Source organism: Excalfactoria chinensis, chromosome 13, assembly GCF_039878825.1.
Source record: "Excalfactoria chinensis isolate bCotChi1 chromosome 13, bCotChi1.hap2, whole genome shotgun sequence".
NCBI classification, from domain to species: domain Eukaryota; kingdom Metazoa; phylum Chordata; class Aves; order Galliformes; family Phasianidae; genus Excalfactoria; species Excalfactoria chinensis.
In genome coordinates, this window is record NC_092837.1 from 15,582,781 (window position 1) to 15,608,950 (window position 26,170).

The 26,170-nt window shown below is 64.8% G+C and overlaps 1 protein-coding gene across 5 annotated transcripts in view; it reads left to right on the top strand.

The window, feature by feature from the left end:
* The first annotated feature begins 341 nt into the window (after positions 1-341).
* CXXC5 (CXXC finger protein 5) overlaps positions 342-26,170 on the top strand; it is a 37,361-nt gene continuing 11,532 nt past the window's right edge. For 2 of the 5 annotated variants that reach the window (XM_072348409.1, XM_072348414.1), the window contains exon 1: positions 10,244-10,379. The gene's annotated coding sequence lies outside the window, so the exon portion shown is untranslated. Of the gene's footprint in view, positions 1,501-10,243; positions 10,380-11,258; positions 11,307-26,170 lie in introns of those variants that run through there. The other 3 variants (XM_072348413.1, XM_072348411.1, XM_072348410.1) reach the window with 3 other exon arrangements.

The following is a 26,170-nucleotide window of genomic DNA, read 5'->3' on the forward strand; positions in this document are numbered from 1 at the left end:
CGTGGCAGGACGCAGCGCTGCTACCCGGCCCGTCTCCCTGCCCTCCTCCCTCTGAGCAGCAGCTGCTGCCGGGAGGTGCTGGCTGCCATGGAGCCCCGTGTTGTCCTACGATGGGGGCCTGCTGAGGAGCACCCCCTCCTTGCTGGTGCCAACCTTGGCCCCGCTCTGCCCCAGGAGCAGCCCTGGCAGCACAGCTCGGGAAGTGCCCCTCAGCACAGTGAGCACCTGCTGGGATGGCTCTGCAGCGGCACAGCAGGGTTCATTCACTTTGAGGTGACACCGAGGAGGGGTGCGGAGCTCCCCGGCTCAGCCCAGCTCTCAGCTCTGCTCCTCCCAGCTGTGCTCTCTGCCGCGCGCCCGGCCCCGCTTCCCCAAAATACTCGGAGGGCTGGAGCGGCCGGCGCTGCCACCCTCATCAATGCTGCCGGAGCCTATTTTAAGCCTTGCTAACGTAGGAGGATTAAATTTGGCTGGCTGAGACACGTCCTGCTCCCAGCTGTCCCCCGGCCTCCCCTGGGGCTGGCAGTGCTGCCGTGCTGCTCGCTGCATTGGGACCAAAGTGGGCACCTCCTGCCTGTGGGGTCACGCTGGGATCTTGTGTGGGTGATGGAGTCAGGAGCGGCAGAGCCGTGCACAGAAGGGGAGGCACAGGACAGCTCTGTGTCCCCAGCTGAACATCACCACACTGCTTGTCCCAGGGAGCACCTGCACGGCTGGTCCCACCTGCAGAGCACCCTGCTGAGCCCACCGTGCGCTGTGGGGATGGAGGGGAACACGGGGGGACGTGGAGGGGATGTGGAGAGGGACGTCAGGGGGACATGGAGGGGATACTGGGAGGACATGGAGGTACATGGAGAGATATGGGGAGGGCATCAGTGGGATGTGAAGAGTGATACGGAGGGGACGCAGCTGACGGCCGCTGGGCCGTGAAGGCCCTTTCCCGGTTTGTTCCGTGGGAAGAAGAGGTAACAATGCCACCCATCACCTCCGAGCGGGGCTCTGGGCAGGAAAACTGCCGGATCAGCTCTACGCAGTGATAAACAATGCTGAGCATTTACATATTCAAAGCACTTCGATTAACTCTCGGGCTTTAAGGACCCGACCGAATTCCACCTCCTCGGGGGCGGCCGGTCCGTCCCGGGGCAGCGCTGTGCGGAGCGGCGCGGGGCGGTGCGGCGGTGCCGGGAGGTGCGGTGCGTGCGGAGCGCGGGGCGGCGTCGGTTCTGTCCCCAACGCCGCAGCCGGGTGCGAAATAGCTGCGCGAGAGACCGCGGCTCGGCTCACACCGGAGCTGCCGAACGAAGGCGGTCGGCTTTAAAATAGAAGGAGCCATCGCTGCTCCCCGCGACGCGGAGGGCACGGGACGGAGCCGGGCAGCGCTCTCTCCCTGACGTCGTCGGGCACGGGTCGTCGTTCCCCTTCGAGTCTCCGCCGCCGCGCGGTTCCGAACGCTGCCCTCCCTCGGGCCGGCGCCGCTCCGCCTCCCTCCCCCCCGCCCCGGTAAGAGGATCCCGCGGCGTTAACGACGACGATCCCCGAACGGAGCGGAGCGCGGAGCCGCCTCTGCCCGGCCGCGACCCACCGCCTTCGGGGCGCCGCGGGGATGGGCTCCGCCGTCCCGGAGACCGCGTGGGGCCGCGCCGCAGCCCGCGCCGCGATCGATCCGCATCGACCGTCCCCGCCGCGCTGCTCCACTTTCCAGCCAATGTCAGGCGGCGGCGGCGGCGGCCCGGGGAGCCCCGGCGGTGGCACCGCGCGCCCGGCCTGGCGCACCGCCCGCACCGCGCTGCCCCGAAGAGCCGGCCTGGAGCGGGGAGCGGGGAGCGGGGCCGGGAGAGGGCGGAGTGCGGGCACGGCTCTGCGCGGGGCGCTGCACTGCCCACGGCTCCGCACCGGCGCTGTGAGCCGCACGGACAACCGCAGCCCTACCTTACAGGTGTACCCGCACCTCCACACCTCACCTGCACCATCACCTACAGCATCACCTGCATCATCACCTGCATCTCAATCTGAGCCTGTAGCTGTACCTTAACCTGCACTCACACTACACCTGCACCTACAGCCAAACCTGCACCTACACCCACATCTACCTCAACACTCACACCCAAACCCACACCTCCATCCTCCCCACATCCTCACCCCACATACGGCTCCTCCTGCTGCCAGGCCCACATCTGTTCCCACACACCAAAACTCACAGCCACACCTGCCCCTACAGCTGCACATCTGCACTCATGCTCACACCCGACCCCCTACCTACATTTACACCCACACCTCCATCCACACACACACACACACACACACAGACCCACACCAAAGCCCACCCTGTGCTACCCCCAGCTCACTGCGCTGCAGCTGCCCCCCGTGGATTCCTTTGGGCTTTGGGGTCAGGGAGCAGCTCAGCAGCACAGCCGTGCCCACAGTCGCCAACCCCACCCCCAGCTTTGGGATGCTCACACTGGGGCTGCTCAGCCAGGCTTTGGGGTGGGCAAGGAGGGGAGCTGGGGGGGGGGGAGGGGACACTCCGTGCCTCGGTTTCCCCATGCTGGTACTGCTGGTACTGCTGGTGCTGCTGGTGGTGCTGCTGCTGCTGCTGGTACTGCTGGTGCTGGTGGTGCTGGTGCTGGTGGTGCTGGTGTTGGTGGTGGCCCTGGGCTGGCAGCGTGCGGCCGCGGCGCTTCCTGTTTGTGCAGGATCTGCTGGCATTGTGCCGCACAGCGAGGGGGGCAGAGCCTCTTCTTGCACCTGCCCAGAGCATCTGCTAGGGAGAAAATCTCCATGGCAACTCGGCTGGCTCCTCCATCGCCGCTCCGCCGGGGGCCGGGGGCGCTCCCTCTGCGTCCCCTCGGCTGTTGGGGTCCCCGGGGCACTGGGAGCTCAGTGCCAGCAGAGCAGAGGCGGTGCCAACACACTGCCGTGCCCCCCCCAGCGGGAACCCCGGGTCCCAGCACAGTGCCGGGAACACAGAGCGGGGCATCCCTGAACATCAGGGGTTCACTCTTGAGCCTGGGGTCCCCGTGTGCCCCGCGGGGCTGAGGTTGCAGAGCAGGGTGGGTGGCACAACGCTGCTCATCACGGTCTGCCCGTGCCCCGGGGGCTGCCCAAGGGCTCCCAGTGGGCTGTGTGTGCAGTGGGGGAGATGGGAGCTGAGATCAGAGAGGGGTGGAGGGAAGTGGAAGCGGTTCCTGAGGGCTCCAGAAAGCATCACTGAATCGCCGGGTGCTGGTGCCCATGGAGACACGGGGGAGCACAGCAAACCCCCTCCTGGTGATGAAGGACTCCACGTCCTGAAGGCCCCATAACCCCACAGCTCCTGACAGCTGCGGCCAGGAGTGCAGTGCTGCCATGTAGCCCTGTCAGCACCCCAGTGCAGGGCTGTGGGGACAGGGATGGGGCTACTGGGGGCTGTGGGGCTGACTCACGGCACTCCACGGCTTCGGCTCTGGGCAGCCCCTGTCCCTCAGTGACATCGGGATGCTGGGGATCTGGGCGGGGGATGGACAAAATGCGCTCATGGCCCCAGTTTGGGCTGGGAGCTGCTATTTTGGTGGCTGTGACCTAATGCTCCGTAGGTGCCTCTGGAAACAGGGCTGGGTTGCAGCGGGTGTGGTGCGGAGCTGCCTCACAGCAGCGCTGGTTGTGCAGCCCCACGGCCCTGGGGGTGTCGGTGGGGTTGGCAGTGCATGACCTGCATGTGCAGAGATGGCAGCGCGGGGAGCAGCGTGGGTTTCCTATGTGAGCGGTGGCCCCAAACCTGGCTTTTCCCGTGAGCTATTCTGCCTGGAATGAATCTGTTTTTCCCAATCCAGCGGCTCCTGCAGGAGTTTCACTGAGAGCAGTAAAAAGCCTTTCCAGAATGTTTCCACTGCCCAACGCCGCTGGGGACAGGAAGGGCTGGGCAGGAGGGGCCGGGGTGGAGGCTGTGGGTGGGGGCCTGGGAACGGGGCTGGGCACTGGGAGGCACTGGAGACCCCCGCATCCCCATGTCGGTTTTGCTGATGTTGCCATGCGGTGATGAAGGCCCTGGCACGGGGACTGCTCCGGGATCAGCTCCAGGCTGTGGCTGTCCAGCAGGGCCACAGCAAGGCTGGAGCGTAGGGTGCCTGTGGGCAGGAGTGGGGCTGGGTGGGCACATCGTGCCGGTGCAGGGCTCCCACTGCCCGGTGCTGGCGGTGAGACCCCAAATCTCACCCCAGAGATCCCCACCGCTCCCCACTTCCCGACCCAGGCGTGCTGCTCTGCTCGGCGCCAGCCCTCCTCCCAGCATCCTCCAGCCCCGAGTGGTTCCAAGGGCGATACGCCGTGCTCCAGCAGTGGCACGGAGGCAGCAGCCAAGGCTGAGCCAGACAGAGAGAGGATTGAATTCCCCGAGTGTGCCTGAAGCGGGAGGCAAAGCGGGACGGTGACCAGGAGCCACGCAGAGCACAGGGGACAGGCTGCGGTTGTGGGTGCGTGGGGGCTCTGCACGGGGCCCCCAGTGTGTGCCTCTAGGCAGAGCCACAGCGGGTTTGTTGGCTGGGCTGGGGGGGCTTTTATGCTCGCTCTGTGCCTTCCCTCGCTCTCAGGAGTAATGAAACGCAGGAGCCAGCACTAATGCACCATTAAGGCTGCAAATTTCAGCACGCAGCCATCGGAAACGCAGGCGCTTGGGTCCGCCGCCAGCTCCACCTCTGCTGCGACAGCGGAGGAAGGGGCTGGCGCTGAGCTGACCTTTGGCTCCGCAGCCCTGGCTGAGCCCCGGGCTGCCCGCGGGGCTGGGGGTGCCCGGGGGGGGCTGGGGCCGATGGGGGCAGGAAGGAGCCTCTGAGCAGCGCCGTCTGTTCCGCCTCGTGACCGTGCCATGCTTCGCTGGCAGGGACTGCTCTCCATAAATTTGGGTGGAAGGGGGAGCTTGGCAGAGCCCCGGGCTGCAGGGGAGGATTTACTGCGGCTCCGCTCACTGCTCGCACGGCTGCGGCTCCTGCACCAGCACAGTGAGGAGGAGGAGGAGGAGGAAGGAGCCTGTGCTAGAGTCTGGGTGGGGACCTTCCCCCATTCCTGCAGAGGGTCTGGACTCACTGGGGCCCACAGGGTGCGAGCAGTGCCTGTGTTCACAGCGCACCCCTTGGGAAGCACAGCACAGCAGTGAGCTGCCTCCTCTGACGGATCCAGGGGCACAGCCTCGTGGCCACCTCCCCTCCTCCCCTCCCTTGCTCTCTTTAAGTTGCCACAGGAGTCCAGCAGGGAGGCCGCACAGTGCAGTTGTCCATCCCGTGCCTCCTGCACAAGGCAGGCACAAGGCGTTGGCTGCACTGCCAGGCCCGGGGATGGATGGAGGCTTTTCCAAGGCTTGGGAGCAAGGTGTGGACAGCGCTGAGAATAGCATCTCGAAATCTCAACTGCCAAGCCCTTAGCCTAACCAGAAGGTTATTCTTCTTCCCTTATGCTCATACATATCCATTAGGATGGGACCATATGTGTGAGATGTAGATGAATTTCTTTCCTCTTGACAAGTCCAGTTGGTCTCCTAGGTAAGGAGATGGTGGTCTGTTCCCATCCAACTCTGCGCTGGCTCCTTGCCGCCATCCCTTGTGTTGGGCCCGTCCTGGAGGAAATGCAGGCCTGGCTGCTCCCAACAGCCTCCATCCACTGCGGGCTGCAGCTGGGCAGGGCGGCTCGGGGCGGGCGATGGGGCAGCTCCTACAGACACAGTCCTGGCAGCTCCTTGCAGCAGCACCGGTCATGCCTCGCTGCCAGTGAGTGCAGCACAGAGCTGCTCCCCAGGGCTGGGCTGCTTCACCCAGGGGCACACATCGCTCCGGCCCCAATACCTGCTGGAGGGGGCAGCGGCCGCGGCACTGCTGGAAAGAGGGGCTGTGTGCCGGGAGACCTCAATGCTTCTATTGGGCCTCTCTGGGTGCTCCTCTGGAGCAGCCCCTGCGCCAGCATCCCCAAACTGGGGACCATCCCGGTGTGTCTCTGTCAGCTGCCTCAGCAGCCCGGTGTCCATCCCGCACACGCTGCTTGTGCCCCGTGCCAATGGAAGCACCCAGAAGGACGCCGCTCATCTCCAGCTCGGTGCTTCACCACGAGCTTCAGCTGAGCACAAACACGAGTCCAGCCCCTCTGTCAGCACAGGCTGTGGGCACACCAGTGCTGCCCCTTCCCCAGGCGGCGTGGAGGCCGTTGTGTGGGGTGTCCTGGGCACCATCCCGAGCGGGGCAGGCGGGCACCGTTCCCACAGTGTTTTCCCCGCAGCTCCTGACTCAGGCCGCCCAAATTAGCTCTCGCCGGGAGTTGCTTCTGATATTTCCCGGGGCTGTGGTTTCTCTCCTGGATCTTCCTGTCACGCTGCCCCTGTGCTGTGCCCGCACTGCCCCTCTGCCTGCAGGACCGGGCAGCAGCCGCCCTGCAGGAGCCCCGGGAGGGCCGCATCCCAGCAGATGGCTTTGCGGGGCGCTCCGGATGCTGGAGCCAGGCGGCTATTTTGGACCACGTGGGCGTCTGAATTCCAGGCGAATCCCTGCTCGGAAAAACGCCTGTCAGGGTCCCCGGGGCTGGGAATGCTGCGCTCTGTGTGTCCCCACGGCTCCTCCACGGCGCTGCAGCCTCACGCAGCCCCATTCCCGACCCCCGTCTCTCCTCGCCGTCCCATCTCCCTCCACACTGCTGGCTCCATCCACCCTCCCGTGGGCAGACACTGAGCCACCAGCCCACGCCCCGCGCTGCCCCACACGGCTCACACTGGGGCGCACACAGCTGCGGGTGGGAGCGGGCAGGGCCAGGCGCTTCCTGCCCTTCTCCTGGCCGCCGCGGAGCGTGTTTGCTTTGAGGCCCGTGTCCTCTTGCCAGGACATTCCGGGCAGCACGGCTGCAGCTTGCAGGGAGCCGTGGGACGGCCCCGACCACAGCTGCCCCGCTCCCAGCTCTGTGTGGGGCACAGCCCCCCCCCCGGCCCCACACATCCCCAGGAGCCGGGGCGACTGCCTGCCATGTGGGAGACAGCTGGGGTTAAAAATTAACGCGGCGCTGCCTCAATTAATGCGCAGCGCGGCCGGCCCTGGGCTACGTGCTGCAGCAGGAAGGCAGCACTGGCCGCGGGGCCCTTGTGCCTGGCAGTTCCCATTGCACCATCCCATGGCCATCAATGGCTGCAGAGCACAGGCCCCACCGTGGGGACATTGTGGTGGCTGGGTGCTGACCCCGCTGTGCACTTGGCACTGGGTCTCTGCAGCCCTGTGCCCATTCCAGATCACCGTGTGGAGGTGCTGAGCAGCCTGCAGCTCTGTCACCCACTCTGAGGCAGCCAGGCTCAAGGTTTGCAGGTCGGATTTGTTTTGGAACGTGCTTGCATGCCGGGAGCCACAGGGATGCGTCCTGTCGCACGGCCCCGCATCCCCACGCGCTGTCCCATACAGCCCCACATCCCACTGCCACCCCCTACCTGCAGGGCCGTGTCCTGCCCGCTGGCACGCTGCCCGCTGCTGCTTCCCCGCTGCTATGCCAGCAATGCTGCAGCAGCACAGCCGGCCTCCGCCTGGAGCCGAGCGCAGCTCCTGGCTTTGCTCAGCAGCCGGAGAGAGGAGACAGCACAGGGCCCTGCCGCGGGAGCCACGTGCCCGGGTGGTGGGGATGGTTTTGGCACCGCTTCTGGCACACGGGCTGAGCAGCACTGCCGCCTGCACGCCTGCTTGGTGCCCTCGTCCTCCAGCCCTGCCCTTCTCACTCCCCACCCCCGACTCCTCACCTTCCTTCCCGTCCCCTGTGCCCTCTGTCCCTCCCCACCAGCTTCCTGCACTCAAGTGCCCTCCATTGTCATCCCCATCTCATCCCCATCCTCATCCCCATCCCTCTCCCTATCCCCATCCCCAACCCCCGTGTAAGTGGCTGCTTGGCTCCATGCCTCAGTTTCCCCTATTTTTGGTGCAGTCCCTGCAGGCTGCACCTTCCCTCAGCCCAGCTTACTGCAAATGACCCCAGCCCTCAGCAAAGCTTCATCCCGGCAGATGCACTGTGCAGTGTGCACAAAGCCGGTGTGCAATGCAGGACGTGGGGGATGCGTGGCCGTGGTGCCCCACTGTTATGGCACTGAGGGCCTCCAGGTTACTGCTTCCGGCACGACCTGTCCCTCCCTCCACCCCACCAGTGCCACCACAACCCCAGTGCAAGAAATAGTGCACAGGAGGGTCCGGCTGAGTGGGACCTGGTGGGAACCCCCAGCCATGAGGTCAGCCCCACAGCCACACTCACTCCACCACGGTGCTCATCCCATGACTGTGCTTATACTATTGCCACGCTCACCCCATGGCCACACTCATAGCACATCCACGCTCACCCCACACCTGCCGTCACCCCACAGCCGCACTCACCCCACGTGTGTCCCCGCTCACCCCACGGCCGCTCTCTCCCTGCCCTCGCCCACCCCACGGCTCCCACTTCTCCCACTGCGGCACCAAGGGGAGATTTTGGGGGAAGTGTCCGCGTGGGGCTGAGGAGCTGCCAGGGAATTGGGAGCATCGTCACAGCAGCAGCAACCGCATTTGAAAGTCCCAGTTGCTAAATATGTGAAACTTGCATAATTAACAAGACGTGGATCAAATACAAACAGCGCATTCACAGCGCTTCCACGTTCCGGTTCCCACCCCCCGCCCCCCCCGGCACCGCTTACATTTTTGTTTCTCCGAAGGACTGGATGGGGTGGGAAGTGATTCTGTGCGCCTGTGAGAAAAGCACGGGGATGTATTTAGATACAGATATGAGCGCAACAAACCGGCTGCTGCTTTTGTCAGGGCGCGCTGCCGGCAGGGCTGGATGTTGGCGGGGCTGCAGGACGGAGCTGTGCCCCCCAGTGCTGCGTAGGGCGCTGGGCTGGGGGTTGGCTCTGGAGCTCCGTCTCCCACAGCCCGACGTGCGGATGGAGGTCCCACATCCCGGAGCCGTGTGGCCCCACAGAGCCTGGGGAAAGGAGAGCGGGGCGATGAGTGCTGCTGAGCACTGCAGGGCTGCCCCTCTGTGATGGCGTCTGGGGACATCGCCCACGTGTGTGGGCAGCGACTGCCCTGTGGGAACTGCTGGCCTCCGTGTCCCTTGTGGGTGCCCCGTGTGCTATTGGGGACCAGCCCTGTCCCACGGGGCACTGCACTGACCTCCATGTCGCCCAGCCCTGTGCTGGAAATGGGGTCAGGGGGACGGACACTGCTGAGATGTCATGGGGTGGTCGGGGGAGCACAGCGGGGTGACACCCACAGAACAGATGTGTTGGTGACACCCACAGGACAGATGTGTTGGTGACACCCACAGAACAGATGTGTTGGTGACACCCATGGGATGCAGGCAGAGGGGTGCTGTGCTGTGGTGGGCAAGGTGCATGGAGGAAGCAGCCCTAGGGAGGGTGGGTGACACACTGCTAGTGTGGATGGGACATGGGGGGCACAGGGAGGTGACACTGCGTGGCGGTGGAAGGGACACTGGGGTGAGCTCGCAGAGAGCTGTGACTGCACAGCTGCGGTGGGACTCTGGGAAACATGGGCCGGGGGTGCAGCGAGGTGACACCACGTGGGGGTGGGACATGGGGAGCACACTGTGGGGACAGGTGAGACCAGGGGTCACGTGGTGGTGGTGCCCTATGTGAGCAGATGGGGTGGGGGATACACGCTGAGGTGGCACCCTTGGGGGGGTCGGCACTTATTGAGGGGCAGAGAACAGCAATAGCCCACAGGGGCTGAAAGGACACAGCGGGGTCACGTGGCAGGGACGGCCCTGGGGTGGGGGCGCAGCGCAGTGACACCTCGTGGGGATCAGAAGGACATTGGGGAGGGGGGTACGCAGCAGGAATACCCACAGGGGTCGGGGGGCACAGGGTGACACGTGGGGTAACAGCCGCGGGGCGGACAGAGCGCTCTGGGGGACGCGGCACGGTGACACCCCACGGGGGATGGAAGGACACGGGGGTTCCCGGCCGTGATTCCTACGGGAGCGGCGAGGACACGGGGGGGACGCGCGGAGGTGACACTCTCGGGGCGCGGCGCCGAACGGCGGCCAAAGGGGGACTCTCGCGGACGCGGGGCGGCGATCCGGAGGGCCGCCCGTGGGGGATCGTGGGGGCGAGGAGGGGGGGCGTCTCGCGCGGCACGGACACGCGCGGCCATCGGGGGACCCACCGCGGCGGCACCCGGCGGGGACGCGCTTCGGTCACGCGGACGGACCCCAACGCGCGGAGGGCTGCGGGCGGGCGGCGCGCGCGCGGGGCGGCGGGGGGCGCGCGCGGCTCTCGGCGCGACGCGGCGCGGGGCGGTCCGGTCCGGTCCGGGTTTTGCCGGCAGCCGCGGGCAGCGGCCGCGGCAGCGCCGTGCAGCGCGTTTCGGGGGCTGTGCACTCCCAGAGCGAGCAGCGATGTGGAGGTGGGTGTGCGGCGGCGGCGAGGCACCGCGCCCGCCTCGGCTCCCCTCTCGGCGGGCCCCCCTCTCGCGGCGGCGGGCAGGTGCCGAGCGCGGCCCCGTTCCGCCGCCCGCGGTCCCCGGGTTCGGTGCGCGGCGCGGAGCGGCTCCGTTCCCTGCCCGCCCTCCCCGCCCCCCCCTCCCTACCCTTCCCGACCCCGGCCCGGCCCGGCCCGCCGGTACTTGCCGGCACCGCGGGGCTGCCCCGGCGGCGGAGTTGGGGGAAAAGTGTCGGGAAAAAGTTTGGCGGGGGGCGCTGGGCCGGGGGCGGCTCGGCTCGGCTCGGCTCGGCTCGGCTCGGCTCGGCTCGGCTCGGCTCGGCTCGGCTCGGCTCGGCTCCGCTCCGCGCTGCGCTCCGCCCGGCGGTGCCGCTCCGCTCCGATACGCGGCGAGCAAAGTTTGGCGGCGCGGCCGCGGGATGCGCCGTGCGGTGCGGGGTCGGGAGGGGGGAGCAGCGGCCGCACCGAGCTCCGCTCCCCGCACCCAGCCCCGCTCCCCGCGGCCGCCGCCGCACCGCCGCCTCTCGGTGCCCGCCGCCGTTTCCCGGGTGACAATGGTGGCGGCCGGGGCGCGGGGGCGGCGGGCAGCGGGGCGCCCGCTAGCGCCGAGCCCGGGGGGGAGGTGGGGGGGGGAGTTGGGGGGGGGGGGAGGGTTGTGCGGCGCCGGGCGGGAGGGGGCGGGGGGGCGGGGGGGGGGGGTTGTGCAGCGCCGCCACCCGCGGGGACCCTTCGCGAGGGCGGGGAGGGCAGCGCGGCCGGGGGGCGGGGGGAGCTCCGCGCTCGGTGCCGCGGTTCGGCCGGGGGCGGTGCGCGCTTTCCGGCGGCGACAGCTGCGGGGGGGACGTGGGAGCGGCGCGGCGGAGCCGTGCGTAACAAGTCCCGAAGTTTGGGGGTTTGTCGTTTCGTCGCTTTTTGGGTTTCTCGTTTTTTTTCCTTCCCCTCTCCCGAAGTAAATCCCTTTTCTGTAGGATTACTATTATTTTGCTCTTCCGCTTTACCCGGTGCCGTCCGCCACGGGCGTGAAGGGAGGGAGGGAGCGGAGCGGCGGGGAGGGCAGCGCTCGGCGCCGGGGATGACGGCGGAGCCGGGCGCGGGCGGTGCGGCGGGTGATGTCTGAGCGCCGCGATCCCCGCTCGGAACTCCGCCGATCCGCAGCCGGGCGGCCCCGCCGGGTTTCGTCGGTTTGTTGGTTTTTTTTTATCCCTCCCCCCGTTTCTATTTTCTTGCCGCTCTTTTCCTCGCATCCAGCTCCGGCGCTGCGCTCCTTCCCGCGGGGCCCCGCTCGCTGGGGGTCATTCCGCGCGGCGGTGATGGATGGGGCTGTGAGGGCAGGGGGCAGCTCCGCGTCCCGCGCACGAACAAAGCTGCTCACGGCGGTGCTCGGAGCCGCGTCGTTCCCCCCCCATCCCCCCTCCCCGGCTCCCACGTGCGTGGCCTCGCGCCCCGGGAGCCGCCCGCCGGGCCGGGAGCTGCGCTGCTGGGTAGCGGCCGTGCCGTGCCCCTCGGACCGGCTTTGTCCGCCGCTGCGACCCCGCGGCCCAGGAGCGGCCGTTCTTTAGCAGCCCGATCCCCGGGGAGAGGCAGAAAGCGCAGCGGGGGACCCCAACCCGGGCATGCGGGGCCGTCCCACGGCTGCCGTGCGGCACCGCGTCCCGGCGGGCCTTGTTAGCGCTGCCGGGGCTCCCGGCCCTCTGACACCCCCCCCCCCCCCTACTCCGCCACCGCCGTGCCCTGACCTCGGAGCGGCCGTGGGGGCCGCGCCAGCGGGTGACAACAAAAGCAAAGTAACAAAGGCCCCGCCGCCGCGCGCAGAGCTGCGTCCCGGCCCCCCACGGCGGCACAGGGCGGTGGGGCCGTCGTGCAGCGGGAGGACGGGAACGCGGCGCTGCGCGTGGGGGGCTCCGCGCCGGGCGTTGGGGCGGGCGGGGGGTGTCGTGCCCCACGGCTCCGTGACGAGCATCGCGCCGCCTCCGTGGGAAACGTTGGAGGCGTGCGAGGCGCTGAGCTGGGCTGTCCTGGGGGTGGGTTCGTGGCGGGGATGCGGGGAGCGCGGTGCTGCCCGGGGGGGGATCGGAGCCTGCGGAGGGGGTCGGTGGGCGCGGTGTTCCCACGTTCGGTCCCGTGACGGGATGGGGGGTGGCGGCGCAGAGGAGGTGCGGGACGCTGCGCGGGCTCAGCACCCGTGGGCAGCCCCGGGCTGCAGCCAGGCAGTGCGGGTTGCCGCTCTCCGGTGTCCCGGCCGTGGGGATGCTGGGTACCCCTGGCACGGCCCCCTCCCCGGGGTTGTCTCCACTCCCCCGTGTGCGGCTCCGTCCCATACAGCCCCACGTGCTGCTCACGCTGCCCCGTCCCGGTCCCTGCTGTCCCCCGGCTGGACGCAGCCCCACGTCCTGCTGGCAGCTTTGCAGTGGGGCCGTGTGGGGCTGCCCGGCCCCATCTCCCACCACCTCTCCTCCACTCCTGCCCCGGTGGTGCATTTGTTTTCCCAAACCCCGGGTGCAGGAGCAACCTCTTGATTAAGAGTATTAATAGTTAAACTTTCAGCTCATAGCTTAGACTCACCAGACCACGAAAAGCCTCCGTCCTTTACTCATGCTCTGTTGCTCAACTAAAATATTGCACTCAAAAGGTTTTTCTTTTTTTTTTTCTTTCCTTTTCCCCTGACTCAACTTTGACTCCTGGGAGCTCAGGGGCCGCTCAGGGGCTCCTCGTGGTCCCGGCTGAGGGGGGTCCTGGCTGCCAGCCTCCCCGCCTGTGGGCACGGGTCGGTGGGTGGGGAGGTGCGATGGGGCGGCTGTGGGGCCACGGGGGGAAGAGGTCAGGAGTGGGGCCCTGGAGAGCACGGGGTGACCCACGTGGTTGGCCGAGGGCAAGTTGTGATCCCAGTGATGGTGGGAGAGCGTCGGGTGTCTGCAGGTGGGGGTGAAGGGCACCTATGTGTCCGCCCGTGTCGCTGCGCTTGTGGCACCAATGCTCTTGCCTTGCGCTCTGCCCCCTCCCTTTGGGGTGCTGCAGGGCTGTGCTGTACTGCAGCTCTGTGACGGGGTGGTTCTGTCCCAGCTCACCTTTCCCTGCGCCTTGGAAGCAGGTGGAGGGCACTGTGCAGCCCGGGATGGCAGTCGTCACCATGCGCGGGTGGCAGCCTGTTATTAGATGAATAAAAGGATTTTTAAGGTCACCGGTTGTTCGAGAGGTGGAACAAAGGCCGTCCTGCTGCCCTGGGTGCCCGCTGCTCTGCAGGGCTGTTGCTGCCCTGGGTGCCCCACTGGCATCTCTGGCCATGGAGCTGCTGCTGGTAGGTGCAGGGAGATGTGCCACCCCCAGGAGCTGGTGGCCTCCTGGCAACCCCCCATCCTGCTGCCCCAGCCAGGTGCTGCTGGCTCCTCGGGGCTGGCTGCTGGGGGGGGAACAGCCTTTATGGGGCACCCACGAAGGGAAAGTTGTGAGGTGGGAAAGGGACTGAGATAATGGCCCTGCTGGATCTGTGTGCTGAGGCTTGGCACTTGGTCTGTGGTCCTGCTGTGGGATTTGGGAATGTGACTCTGTTTCCTGTTGCTCAGATGATATTGCGTGTAGCAGAGGGTCACCCGTGACCTGAGCTTGGGCATCCTTAGTGCTGGCGGAATGCAGAACTGTGGCCTCCACAGCACAATGCTGTGGGGAACTGGCCCAGCTGTGGGGTTTCGTGTTGACCTCATCCCTGCAGCTGATGGCAAAGAGGTGTAGTGCTGTGTCCTGCCTTGCCAAGCACGATGCTCTTAGTGCCGCAGCTCAGAGAGGTGAGGGCTGTGACAGGCGTTGGGTTGCTGGCTCCATCCCTCTCTGATGCTGTGATGCAGCTCCCCAGGGCTCTCGGTGTGGGTGTCGGTGGGCACCGTGCTGTATGGTGTTGCTGTTCAGTGGTGGGGGAGGAGCTGGACCCATGGGGAGGTGCTGTCCTGGGCACTGTGCTGCTGTGCTGTGCTGTGCTGTGCTGTGCTGTGCTGTGCTGTGCTGTGCTGCGCTCTGCTCTCCAGGTGTCAGGGTGTGCTGCAGCCGCTGGGCATGGTGGGAACCATCAGACTGTTCAGCTCTGGTGTCAGCTTGGTGCCGGCTGTGTCTGTGTCATGGTGCAGGGCAGGGCAGGCTGTGTGCCTCAGTGCATGTGTTGGGGTGCTCACCCCCGGCGCCTGCTGCGGCACCGCTTGGTGTCCTGGCACTTGGCAGCTGAGTGAGGGCAGCCCTGGCCCTGCCTGGGAGCGTGGTGTGATGGATGCTTCATTTTTGCCTTTGCGATCCTGCCTTGAGTTCTTGTCTCCACTCCAGCTCTTTGTAGAGATGTCTGGGCAGTATCCATCTCCCACAGTCTTCCTTTCAAGAGTCTTAATCTGTGCCCGAGCAGCTCCATCCATTCTGACCCCAGGTGGTCTCTTGGTGTCCAGCGAGTCCCGGGGTCACCATTTCTCATGTATTTCTGCTAGGCCTGCCCTCGGGCCTTTGTACCTTGTTTTCCATCCGGCTTCATGAGAAGAGCTGTCTGCAGTCCAGCCCAGAGCTCAGAGCTTTCCACTTGGGCACCTCCCGGACGTGCCTCTGCGTGATGCCGTGTTGGCGATGCGGCTGCTCTCTGTTCATGGCCCTGGCCCCAGGGCTGGCTGTCCCACAGGCTGTCCCCGTGTCCCTGTCTGAGACTCGAGAGCTGTTGGTGTTGGGATGGCGCATGGGGGTTCCCGTGGTGCTGTGCTCAGATGAAGCTTTGGGTCCGTGGTGATGGAGCTGCGCTCTCTGATGCTGTGTGCAGCTTGGCGTGGTCCCATCCCTGAGCTCTGGGCCGTGGTCAGTGCCTGGCACCGTGGTGTCCCCCCGCACCAGTGCTGTCCCTGCTGTCCCCGTGCCGTGCCTGGCTCCCCGTGTGCCACTGCTGGGACTTTTCCCCCAGTTCCATACCCTGTGAGCGTGGCCGAGCATGGCTGGCCCCAGGAGTGCTCGCCTTGCCCTCTGCTTTACCTTCTTCATCTCGCTAATCTGATGGCCGGAGGTATGCGAAGCATTTCAAATATGGCCTCGTTCTCTGGCTCCGGACAGAGCACACAGGAGGCGTTCCTTCACACTCCTCCCCAGCCCTCCTGCCGTTCCCCCTCCCACGAGCATCCCGTGGTGTGGGCACAGCGCAGGGCACGGCGTGGTGTGGGGCAGCCGTGGGGTGGGGATGGCCAATAGATGCTATGGGGAGGGGGCTCCCACGGGCTCTGTGGTACCACCGGTGGGGCCCAGCCCCGGGGACGGCGGTGTCCCTTGCTGGGGGTGGGGCGTCAGGGGCTGACGTGAGCGGGCACGGGGTGCAGGCTGTGAGGATCCCATGGGGTCCAGCTCTGCGAGGTGCCCCGCTCAGCTCTGCACCTGTGTGGACACTGACCCTGTGCAGAGCTGTTCATGACGTCATTTCTCACCCCTGGCTGCCAGGAGCGGGGCAGGAGGCAGGGAACAGGGGGCAGGGAACAGGGGCAGGGGGCACGGCTCCTGGCAGCGTGGTGGGGCCCAGCGCCGGGTGGGGGCTGCATGGGGAGGTGCTGCATCGCGCTGCGCTGCAGGAGGAGGCAGTGGGAGTCTGTCAGCGCTCCGGCTCAGCTGAAGTTGCTATTTAAAGCCAGGGCAGGAAAATCGACGCGGGAGATGAGGAGGGGGAGGTTTTGGGAACAGCCTCGCATCCCTCTGCCCGTGGGAGCTGCGGCCCCAGGACAGCTGCGGGGCTGGCCGGGGGGGGGTTCTGGTGTGACGGGGGGCCGGGAGCCAACGCGAGGCGTCCACGCTGTAATGCATCAGGACAGCTTGCAAATCCCAGCAAGGTGCCGGCCGCGGCCGAGTGTGTGCTGCTGCACCACCGGGAGGGTCGCGCTGCCACAGCGGGTTGTCATGGGCACAACGGCCGGGGGGCACCCACTGCTGCCTGGGGGGAGGGGATGGGGAGGGCTTTGCAGTGGGGGTGGAGGGGTCGAGCCCCAGGGCTGAGGGTGGGGTGGTGCGTGTGGGGAAAGTGAGGCAGAGGGACATGCCGCGCTGCAGCTGCCGGCACACAGGGGGCACAGGATGCAGCCCCGCTGACCCCTCCATCCCCAACTCAGCTCCGTCCCCGTGGCTGGGTGGCACCTGGCTGCTGCCCGGCCCCAGAGCTCCCCTCCCGCTGCCTGCAGCTCTGCGCCAGCGCGGCGCGCCGTGCCAGGCTGACGCCGTTTGGCTCGGGAGAAGCTGTGTGCTCGCACATGGACGCTTCCAAAGCGAGCAGCTGGGTATGCGTGCGGAGGAGGAAGGAAGGAAGGGGAAAGCCAGCCGTCAGGGCGTTTCTATTGATGAGTTTGTTTTATCACGTAGGTGTCGAAATACTTTGCAAAGAGAGCAGCCGAGCAGTGTTTGGGCCTTTAGCAGAGGCGTGATGGAGGAAGGGGCTGAGCTGGGGCTGGGCTGGGCTGTGCTGAGCTGCCCCCAGGGCTGGGCGCTGTGCTGGAGCTGCAGGCAGGCTGCTCGCAGGGTCTCAGTTGGCTGCAGGCCTTCCCTGGGGTCCTCCCTTCCCACGAGGCTGATTGCCATCCTTCCTCTCGCTGTCTGAGCTCCCAGGGGTCAGGATGAGAGCTGGAGGTTTGCCTCCATCCATCGGTGCGTCCAGATCCGCCCAGCGCTGCCTGCTTCCCTCCTCATCACCATCAGGTTTTGTTTCCTTAAATAAAGAGCCTTTAAAAGCGCTCATTAGCCATCTTAATGGGAAAAGAGGAGTCACCTTGGATGCGGTGGTTCGATGGGTGCAGTTGGTGGGTGGAAGTCGCTGCTCCCCTGCTCTGTGCCCGCACCTCCCCAGGGCGTGCAGCCCGGCCGGGATGGGCCCTTTTATTTGTGAAGGCGTGGGGGGATCAGGGGAGGATTAGTGAATGTGACCGCAGGTAGAGATTAAGGCTGGAAAAAAAAAGCTGTTTTTTCCCTGCGCTGATGCACCGTGAAGATGAACGCAGGGATTCGCAGGCGGCCGTCAGAGGGGCGGCTGTGGCAGGAGGGGTGGGGGGGCGGTGGGGGGCTGTATGGCCTGGGGTGCCGGGAGCCCCAGGGGTGGGTGTGCTGGGGGCTCCTGCGGGTGGAAGCATCTGGGCTGCTGTCCTGGTGCCGGTAATTGCAAGCAGCCGAATGCTGGCAGGTCCTGACACTCGCTGCGAGGCCGCGGCTGCGGCAGCTAATCTGAAAGGACATAAACTCGACAGGGAAGGCTGGAAAACACTTGGAGCAGCTGAGGAGGTGGGAGCAGATCGCCCCCCCCCCCTCCCGGCCACAGCTCTCCCGTGCGTCAGACTCCTTGTGCCCCAACCCTCATCCTGCAGATGGGCCTGGGGCTCCCTGCAGAGCTCCGGGGATTAGCTGGGACCTGGGATCTCAGCTGCGTGCTGAGCCTCCGTCAGGTGAAGCCGTGTCCCACCGTGCTGCAGGCACAGTGCCTCGCTGCGGGCTCTGAGGTGCCGGGGGTCTTTGGGAGGACACTGGGGCATCCCTCCTCGGGGGGCTGGAGGGGTTCTCTGGTGCAGGATGGGAAGCAGGGATGGCTCCAAGCCGTTGCTGGAGCAGCAAGAGGGCCAGGCGGTTTCCCTGGTGCATCCTCACCCTGCTCCCTTCTCCCATCAGATGTTTGCGTTTCTGGCTCAGGGCTGAGGGGATTCCTCTCCTGGAGCTGGGACCCATCTCCCAGGTCTGTGGTGTGCTCCGGGAGGCAAGCAGGGCTCTGCACATCCTGGCAGCCTTCACCCCTCCATATGGGCTGTGCGTCATGGCCCTGCTTTGCAGAAAGCGGGAGGGTGCTCTGCAGCTGCCAGAAGTCCTGTGGGAGCTGGGGTGCAGACCCACTGTCCCACTGCTGCTGAGCTCCTCCTGTGCCAAGGGAGGTGGGATGCACGTGGTGGTGTGAACCTCCTGCTAGGTGCAGGCCTGGCTCTGCAGGATGGCTGTGGTCACACTGTGCAGGGCTCGGAAACCCCATGTCTGTGTGTGCCTGCTTGGGGGCGCCTCGGTGCTCCCTGAGGTGCAGACGTGCCCCTGGGTTGGGGGGTCCGTGAGCTTCCAGGGCCGCTGCCTCCCACCAGTGCCAGCCAGGTGTGTTGGTGGTGCTCTTGGTACATTTCTGGGTGCCAGCCCGTGGTGCTGCTGGTGCTGCTGCAGTCAGAGTGGGGAACACAGCGTCCCCCCTTCCCTGGGGGTCAGGCTGTGCCCTGCCCAGAGCCGTTCTCCTGCCGGCTGGGAGCGGAACAGGCGTTGCTGTAGTGAGTGGAAAGTTGGAGGGGTGAAGCGCGGCCATTTCCCCTCTGGGAGCCACCTCCTGCGGCCGTGTCATCGGGCTGGCACAGGGACTGCTTGCCAACGTGAGTGGCATCAGGAACGAGCGTTCCTGGCTGGGTGGCAGCGGGGGGCACGAGCTCTGTGCGAGTCACCTCCAATCCCACGGGGCAGTGCTGTCCCAGGGCCCCATCTGCCAGCCTGCTTCCCATGGCAGCTCGTGGGAGCGGAGCGGCTGAGTGAGCCCTGCTGCCCCCAGGGAGTGGGAGGACAGGGGCAGGACTTCCTGGTGCAGGGCTGCGCTGTGCTGTGGGGAGCTGCAGGGGTCTGTGCCCACCTGTGGGTCTTCAGTCCCTGCAGGATGTGGTGAGGGCGGGGGAGGAGGGGTTCTGGGGTAGGAGATGCTGGCCCAGGCCCCGGGGATGTTGTGCTCTGCCTGCGTGGAGACCGTGCTTGTGACTGGAGTCCGAGTGGCGTGGATCTGTTGTATTTGTGATGGGATCAGGCATCCCGTGCCCCAGTGCCAGCAGCCCAGTGCCAGCAGCCCTGCATCTCTCTGTGCTGGGGATGCAGCACGACCACGGCTTGGGCAGGATGTGTGCAGCGCTGGGGCTCCCTGCCCTGCTCCTGCCACAGTGATGATGGGCTGCTGGGGCTTGCACAGCTCCGGGGTCACTGTCCCTGCCCAGCTGCGCCCCGCTGTGCTTGGGCTGGGGAAGAAAAGCCCCCGAGGACAGTAGGAGGAAGAGGCTGCGATTTTATCAGCAAAAAAATATCGGCCCTCTAAAGACAGTTTAATGATTTAAGCAAATACCCATCACCCCCCGCCCGCACTGTTTCAGGTCGGGTTTGACTCAGGCTGTGCTTGGGGTGGGGAGCTGAGCATCCCCCATCCTTGGTGCCCGGACACCTCCTATGGGGAAGGTGTTTCCCCAGGTTGGTGCCTGGGCTCCCGGCTCACCCCACGTCCGCTGTGTGTCGGTGTGGGGCACGGCAGCCGTGGGGCTTCGCCTGCACTGGAGCTGCGGGGCCGCGCGGCAGCCGGAGAGGTGGTGTTTGGAACAAGGGCTGTGGCTGATAGGAAATCACGTGGCACGGAGACCTGGGGCTTTACGGGAAGAGAGATTAGTGAGGCGAGGGGCAGCGTGGGGCTGCTGGGTGCCTTGGGCTGCCGCCTGCAGCACAGCTGGCTCTGCCGCCTGCTCACACGCAGTCTGGCCGTGGAGCTGTGGGGCACCGTGGGGCGCAGGGCAGCGCGGGCAGCGCGGGCAGGTGGGCGGCGGGAGCACCCTCCCCAAAGCACCAAAGCAGATGGTCCCTCCGAAGCGAGCTGCCCCTTCCGCATCGATTCTCCGCGCTGGATGGTTAACGATTGCTTTCCAGGGTTAATTAAACTCTCCTCGTCAGGGCTGCTGCGCCGTGGGGGAGGAGCGTTCCCTACCTGCGCTGCTGCCTCCGACTGCGGCCACGGCTGCAGCCGGGATTTGCTTCCAGGCCGGCGCTCGGTATAAATCCAGTTGTGGCAGTTGTGGGGAGGATCTCGGTGCGGCCGGCTCTTCTCTCTGGGGCATCTGAAGCGCGGTGCTGTCAAGGTCAGCCCTGAGCCCAGCGCTATCCGGCTCGCTGCGGCCTTGGATGCTGGAGCAGAGGCTGGCAGGCGCCTTCCCAACGTCTGTCGATCTGTTTTTGAGGCCCGCCTGGTCCCTCCTCCCGCTCCCCTGGTCCTTTAGGTTTAGGCTGCAGACACGTCTCTATTTCCAATTATTTTTAAAGCCGTCAGATATTTGGCAGCTGGACAGTCATTGTAGAGTAGCGTGTTTTGCAGAGCGGGTCACCAGCCGTGCAATTGTTCGGAGTTTCTGATTCTTGCATATATAAATATGCCCTTTCATCGGGAGCTCTCAGTCGAAACTGCCATCTTTTGCCTCATTGTCAACATCGGCGAGGTTACGCATCGTTTGCTGACTCACAGCCTCCTGCTCTAATTACTCGGCTAAACTCCCTCTGTGGCGCGGGAAGCAGTCGGAGCCCCCCGCCTTCCCTCCCTCCCCGCCCTGGTGGCCAACCCCCATGTCCCTGCTCCCCATCCCTGCCCCAGAGCTCACCACCCCCCGGCCCATCCTTGCCCACTGTGCCGGCACGGGGAGCTGGTGCCATCTCGATGTACCCCCGTATCAGTGCCTCTCAGAGCACTGGGTGCAGCTGCCCACACCGTGCTCCCCGGCTGCTGGACACGGCCTGTGCTGGGGACCTGGGGCTGTTTGGGGCTGGCGGTGGCTCGTAGCCCTGCTCAGGGCTGGGGTGGATGGCACGGTGCGCCTTGCTGAGAGCACGTGGCATCACCTGCCCCACTGATGCGATGCCCTCCCCCAGGTGCTGCCCCACCGAGGGCTGCTGGCTGGGTGCTGCTGCAGCACCAGGACCAGGCAGTGCTTTGTGCCAGGCAATGCGCCGGGGCCCTGGGTCAGCGGGAGCCTCCTCTCCTCCCTCTGCGGCAGCACCAACTCAGACAAGCTGTGCACTAAACCTGTTAGCTTATCCTCTTTTATCCCAGTCTGATATGATCATCCGCACTGTAAGCTTTCATCCGGGCCCAGCGTGATTTCCAGCGTTGGAGTGATTTGAACAGACGCCGCAATTACTGCAGGCTCAGTCTCACCCCACTCCTCCGTGCAGCTCGGGCTGCTCTGCAGGGCCACGCAGGTGCCCAGGAGCAGAGCCGCAGAAGATGGCACAGCCTCTGGCGTTCATTACCAGCATCAGTTCTTACACGGTCCCAGCCCGCGCTCAGCACTGTGCCCTGACACAGCCTCGCTGCTGGGGGCTCGCGCCTTCTTCCTCCCGAGGGCCCCCAGCCCTGCGTGCCCCCATCCCATGGAGCCCGGCGCTCTCGTTATCTCCCCGTGTGCTCGGTGCTAATATTGTGGTGGAAACAATGCCCTTGCAAATCCCGCTTGCTAGCAGAGGTGAAACCTAGACTGGTAATCCAGCGGTAGTGACCGAGCGCCAAGCCAGTAATGCAGCACTGCTGGCTTTGGAGGAGCAGATACCTTATTTATTTATATACATATATCAACATATACGTGTTTGCCCAGGCTTCTGTCTGTCACAGAATGGTACGACCTCGCATCTTATCTTGTACAGCCATATTTTGGCCCTTTTTTCCAAAGAAAGTGAATTTGAAGCACAGGAGACAGCGCTGGTTTCTTTGGAGCCGTTACGATCTGCCATGTACAATAAATCCGTCTTAGTTTGTGGATTATTGGCCCAATAGACCGTAACAGCTCTGTCAGCCCCTCCTGGCATGCTGTGTCCAGCCAGCGCAGTGTTCTGTTGGTTCTCCCTTTATTTCTAACAGAAATTTCCGACGGGTTTTTCCACGCCGTGTGCATGTACAGCAGCTGATATGGAAATGGCAGGAGCTCCGCCGCGTGCCCAGGTTTTGTTGGTTTATTTCTTTACATGTATGTTTCCCCTCTGAAAATACCCACGGGCACAAATCTCCGTGAGGGAGTCCAAGTCCCTGAAACCTGTTAAAGCATGAAGGCAGAGCTGTCACCGTTGGAGAGCAGCAGGACGGCACGGAGCTGTGCTGGAGGAGTGGGTCGGTGTTTTGGGGCTGCTCGGCACGGCTTCCCATGGAGAACCCCGACCCTGCCCAGGGACAGCAGGGACAAGGCCAGTGCTGCTTGGGGCCGGAGCAGGAGCTGTGTCCGTGGGGATTAGCGCATTGGCAGCCAGTGGGGAGATGTCTGCCCTTGTGCTCGGGGCTGTGTGGGGCTGCTGAGGGCCAGGGTAGGGCTTGGGGTGGGCTGAGCACTCGGGGCCATTGGTGCTGGGTGGGCAGCACGTGGCCACACTGTGACTTGCCCCCGGCGGCACCTTTAAGGCCCAGCCCTGCGCTGGGGGAGCCAGGCAGCCAAGCAGCCCCGTAAGCCCATTAAGAGCTCAGCGAGCCCTGCGCCTCGGGGGGCTGTGCTGGGGACTTGCACTGCTCCACCAGAAACAGCCTGAGCCCGCAGCCCCACATCCCAGCATGGGGCTGCCTGCTGCACTGGGACCGTTACCTGTCCTTCACCTGGATGTCCAATGTATCGGAAATGAGTGAAGGGGGAAAGAAAGCAGCATGGGTCTTTGTGAAGGCCTGCAATGGAAAAGTGCCTTCTGCTGTTCGTGCCCAGTGTCCTTCACAAAGGCTCTCATAGTGAGCTCCTGCACTGGTTAAGCAGAAAACCAGGAGAGGCTGGGGACCCTGAGCCCATTGTGGGCAGAGCAGCATGGCATGGCAGGCTGTGGTGGTGGCAACCCGTCCAGCTGCCATTAGCCATCAGGGAAGGGCAAGCAGACAGAAGCTCTCACCCCCACACTTAACAGCTGCTGTGGCTGTGGAGCCCTGGAGCTTGGGGCCACCACCGCTTACCCTCTGCATGTGGGCAGGAGCCCCACGTTGCTGCCTGAGCACTCCTCCCAGCAGGGCCCCTTTGAGCAGAGCCCCAGCATCCCTGGGAGCGCATTGGGAGCCCATTATCCGTGTTGCTGGAGGCCTCATGGAGCTTTTGGGTTTGTCTGCCTCAGCTGCCAGCCATGGGCTCAGCCACGCCGCTCTCCTTCGGGTGAAGAGCTGCTCAGAGCTCGCTGCTTTCTCTCCAGAAGGGCACTGGCACTCTGTAATCATCTCAAATCACAGCTCCTGTTCAATAAGCCAACTGTCTCGAGCTCCTTCCATCCCTCACCATCTTCCCCTTGTACTAATGGCGTGGTTCTGAGCTCTCCTCAACCCTTGTCTATTCTGCACCTCCTGTGAGCAGCTCATGCCCTGCTCCCCATCCTGCTTCATGCCATGCATCCCGCGGCTCACCCAGCCCCATGCCTCATGCACACAGGCATGCTGTGCTGTGCCTTTGCTCCTTCCACCTTGCACTCAGGTGGCCATGGCTCCATCTCTGGGACCATCCCATCCCAGCTGTGCTTTCTTGCTGAGGCAGTGTGTGAAACTCTACCTAGCCCTAGACCTAACTCTTAATCTGATCAAAGACAGACACCGGGGTTCCTTGGTGGAGCCTCTTGCTGTCGTTCCAGTATATCCAGGAGCATTCTGGGAGGTGTTTCCCAATGGCTTCCCATCCTCCTGCTTAGGACTGATGTTTTTCCATCCTGTCCTGGCAAGCTAGAATGGAAGGAGAAACCCTTGGTCTCGAGTTCAGTAAGTGTCAGGCACCAGGGGAGCTGGTGGACACCCCTCCAGCAAGGAGCTTGATGGGGGCTCATTGCATGCACTCAGCAGTGCAAGCTGGTGGAGCTCGGTGTTCCCCATGGCGGAGCACGGTGTGCTGATGGTGCAGGTGTACCTCTGGTCTGTGTGCCATCGTGCTCCTGGTGATTGCAGTGCGGGGTGGTGGCTGGATGGATGGATGGAGGAACAGGAGTCCTGAGCGAGTCTCCCTCAGCCCCCACTGTTGTCATGGCTGCGATGTCTCCCCTTCTCCCGCTGCTGTTCCCAGAGCCCAGCAGCAGGCAACCAGCTCCTGGCTGCTCTCTCTCACGCTGGGGGGTCTCAGTGCCATTGATTGCTGTTTGCAGTTGTGCTGAGGAAGCTTTGTGGCTCTGCTCCGTGGGAAACAAGAAGCTGGGTGCTCTACGGTCTGCAGCAGGTTTACAGGGAGGAGGCCCTTGGGCAACCTTACCTAGCTGTCATCTCCTCGCTGCTTCTCCTGTGCTGCTCCAGCTCACCCATGGTGTCACATGCTGCGCCGCCGTGCCTTCGCTGACCCCAGGCTGACATTGTGACCGCTTTGGGGCTGGTGGCAGTGGGGACACAGCGGTGGCTTTGCTCAGGCTGGGGCCCTGAGGTGCCTGCCGAGGCTCTCCAGCCTGCATCGCCCCAGCACTGGGGCACCCTGTGAGCACACAGCTGGCACGGGGGCTCCTGAGCTCGAGCGACCGCCTGCTGCCCGCCCGGGGTTTGATCTGTATTGTAGATTTAAGAAATGTGATTGCTCTTTCCCAGTTGCTGTGTTTCCTGAGAGCGGTCTCGTTTCGAGCTTATCTTCAGACAGCCTCAGGGGTATTCCCTGGGAGTTTGGGAGTTTAATCAGGCATTGCTGGGGCATGTGAACTCTGCGTATAGTGGCTGTTCCCATGGAGGGGAGAGCCTCTTGCAGATATTTAGGTTGGCGTGCCTGTGCTGGGGGCTGGGCCTGGCTGGGAACGCACGGCTCCTTTCCCCGGGAGGGGACAGGGAGTGCAGGGTGACAGCTGCTGCCCAGGGGTGGCTCGTGAGCTGGGTGTGGGGACTTTGGGGGCTGCCCCCTGCAGTGGGGCTCAATGGATGGAGCGGCCGCACCGACATTGTTGGTGCTTCTGTGCCTCAGCCGGGCAGCTCTGCTCCCCTCCATCCCTGGCTCTGCCGCCTGCACCCTTCCTTCCCAGCCACTGAGTTCGTGTCGGAGCATCCCGGCTGGGACCCACCGTTCCTCCCATCCCACTGCCCTCCTCCTGCCCTCCCCAGCCCTCACTTTGCTGCTCATTTTGGTTCGGGTGGTTTTTAATTCCGCCGCTAAGGGCAGGCAATCAGGAGCTGCGTGGAAATGACCGATAGGCGAGATGTTGGGCTCTGCTTCGCTGGTGAAACCGAGGGCTTTTGTTGCTGGCTGTTTAGCAGGCAGTATTTCTTTTTAGGCTGGATATATTCCTGGCAAGAAAAATGATGGATGCTCTGTTTCGTTTCCAGTGGCAGTGTTTCAGATTCCTTGCTCCAGGGCAGAAGCTGAGCTAACTCCGATTCCGGAGCAGCTCTGGTACCTTGGCAGCTTAAAGGCCACGGGGTTGCTTGAATGACAAGTGGCACTGAGCGCAGGGAAGGCTCGGGAGAGTCGGTTTTGTGCAGCGTGCCCTCGATCTCTTGCAGGAAGCGGGGCGGGAGGAGTGAGAGCCCACTGAGCGGGGAGGGAGCCTTTCATTGTCTTAGTGCTTTGCAGGCAGAACGTGTGGCAGAAAGCGAGCCCAACGCACAAAGGAGCGGAGCACTGTGCCTTCCTGGCGAGCGGGGCTGTGCTGAGAGTCGCTGCCCAGGCAGCCGGGTAGGTGCTGAGAAGCGCCGCGTCTTGGGGTGCAGCTAATTCTTACATCCCGGGAGCTCCTGTGCTCCCCTGGCCCCCCCTGAGTCCCACTGTGCCTGGCTGGGGGTCTGGGTGCAGACCTTGGAGGCTCAGGGTGGCTCCAGTGCTGAGCTGGGGCTGTGGACACCACGGCACAGAGCAGCGCTGTGCCCACCCCGCCCCGGCCATCAGCCTTCCTCTTCTTTCTCCTTCTTCTTCCTATTTTCCTTATGCAAGCACGGCCAAGTGAAACATGGTGCTGACCAAAAATAACAACCACAAGCAGATCCAGACAATGGATAAGCCCCCAGTGAGGGCAAGGGCGACCCGAATCCTCCCAGAGGAAGACGGGATTATTCTGCGTCCTATTAGACAT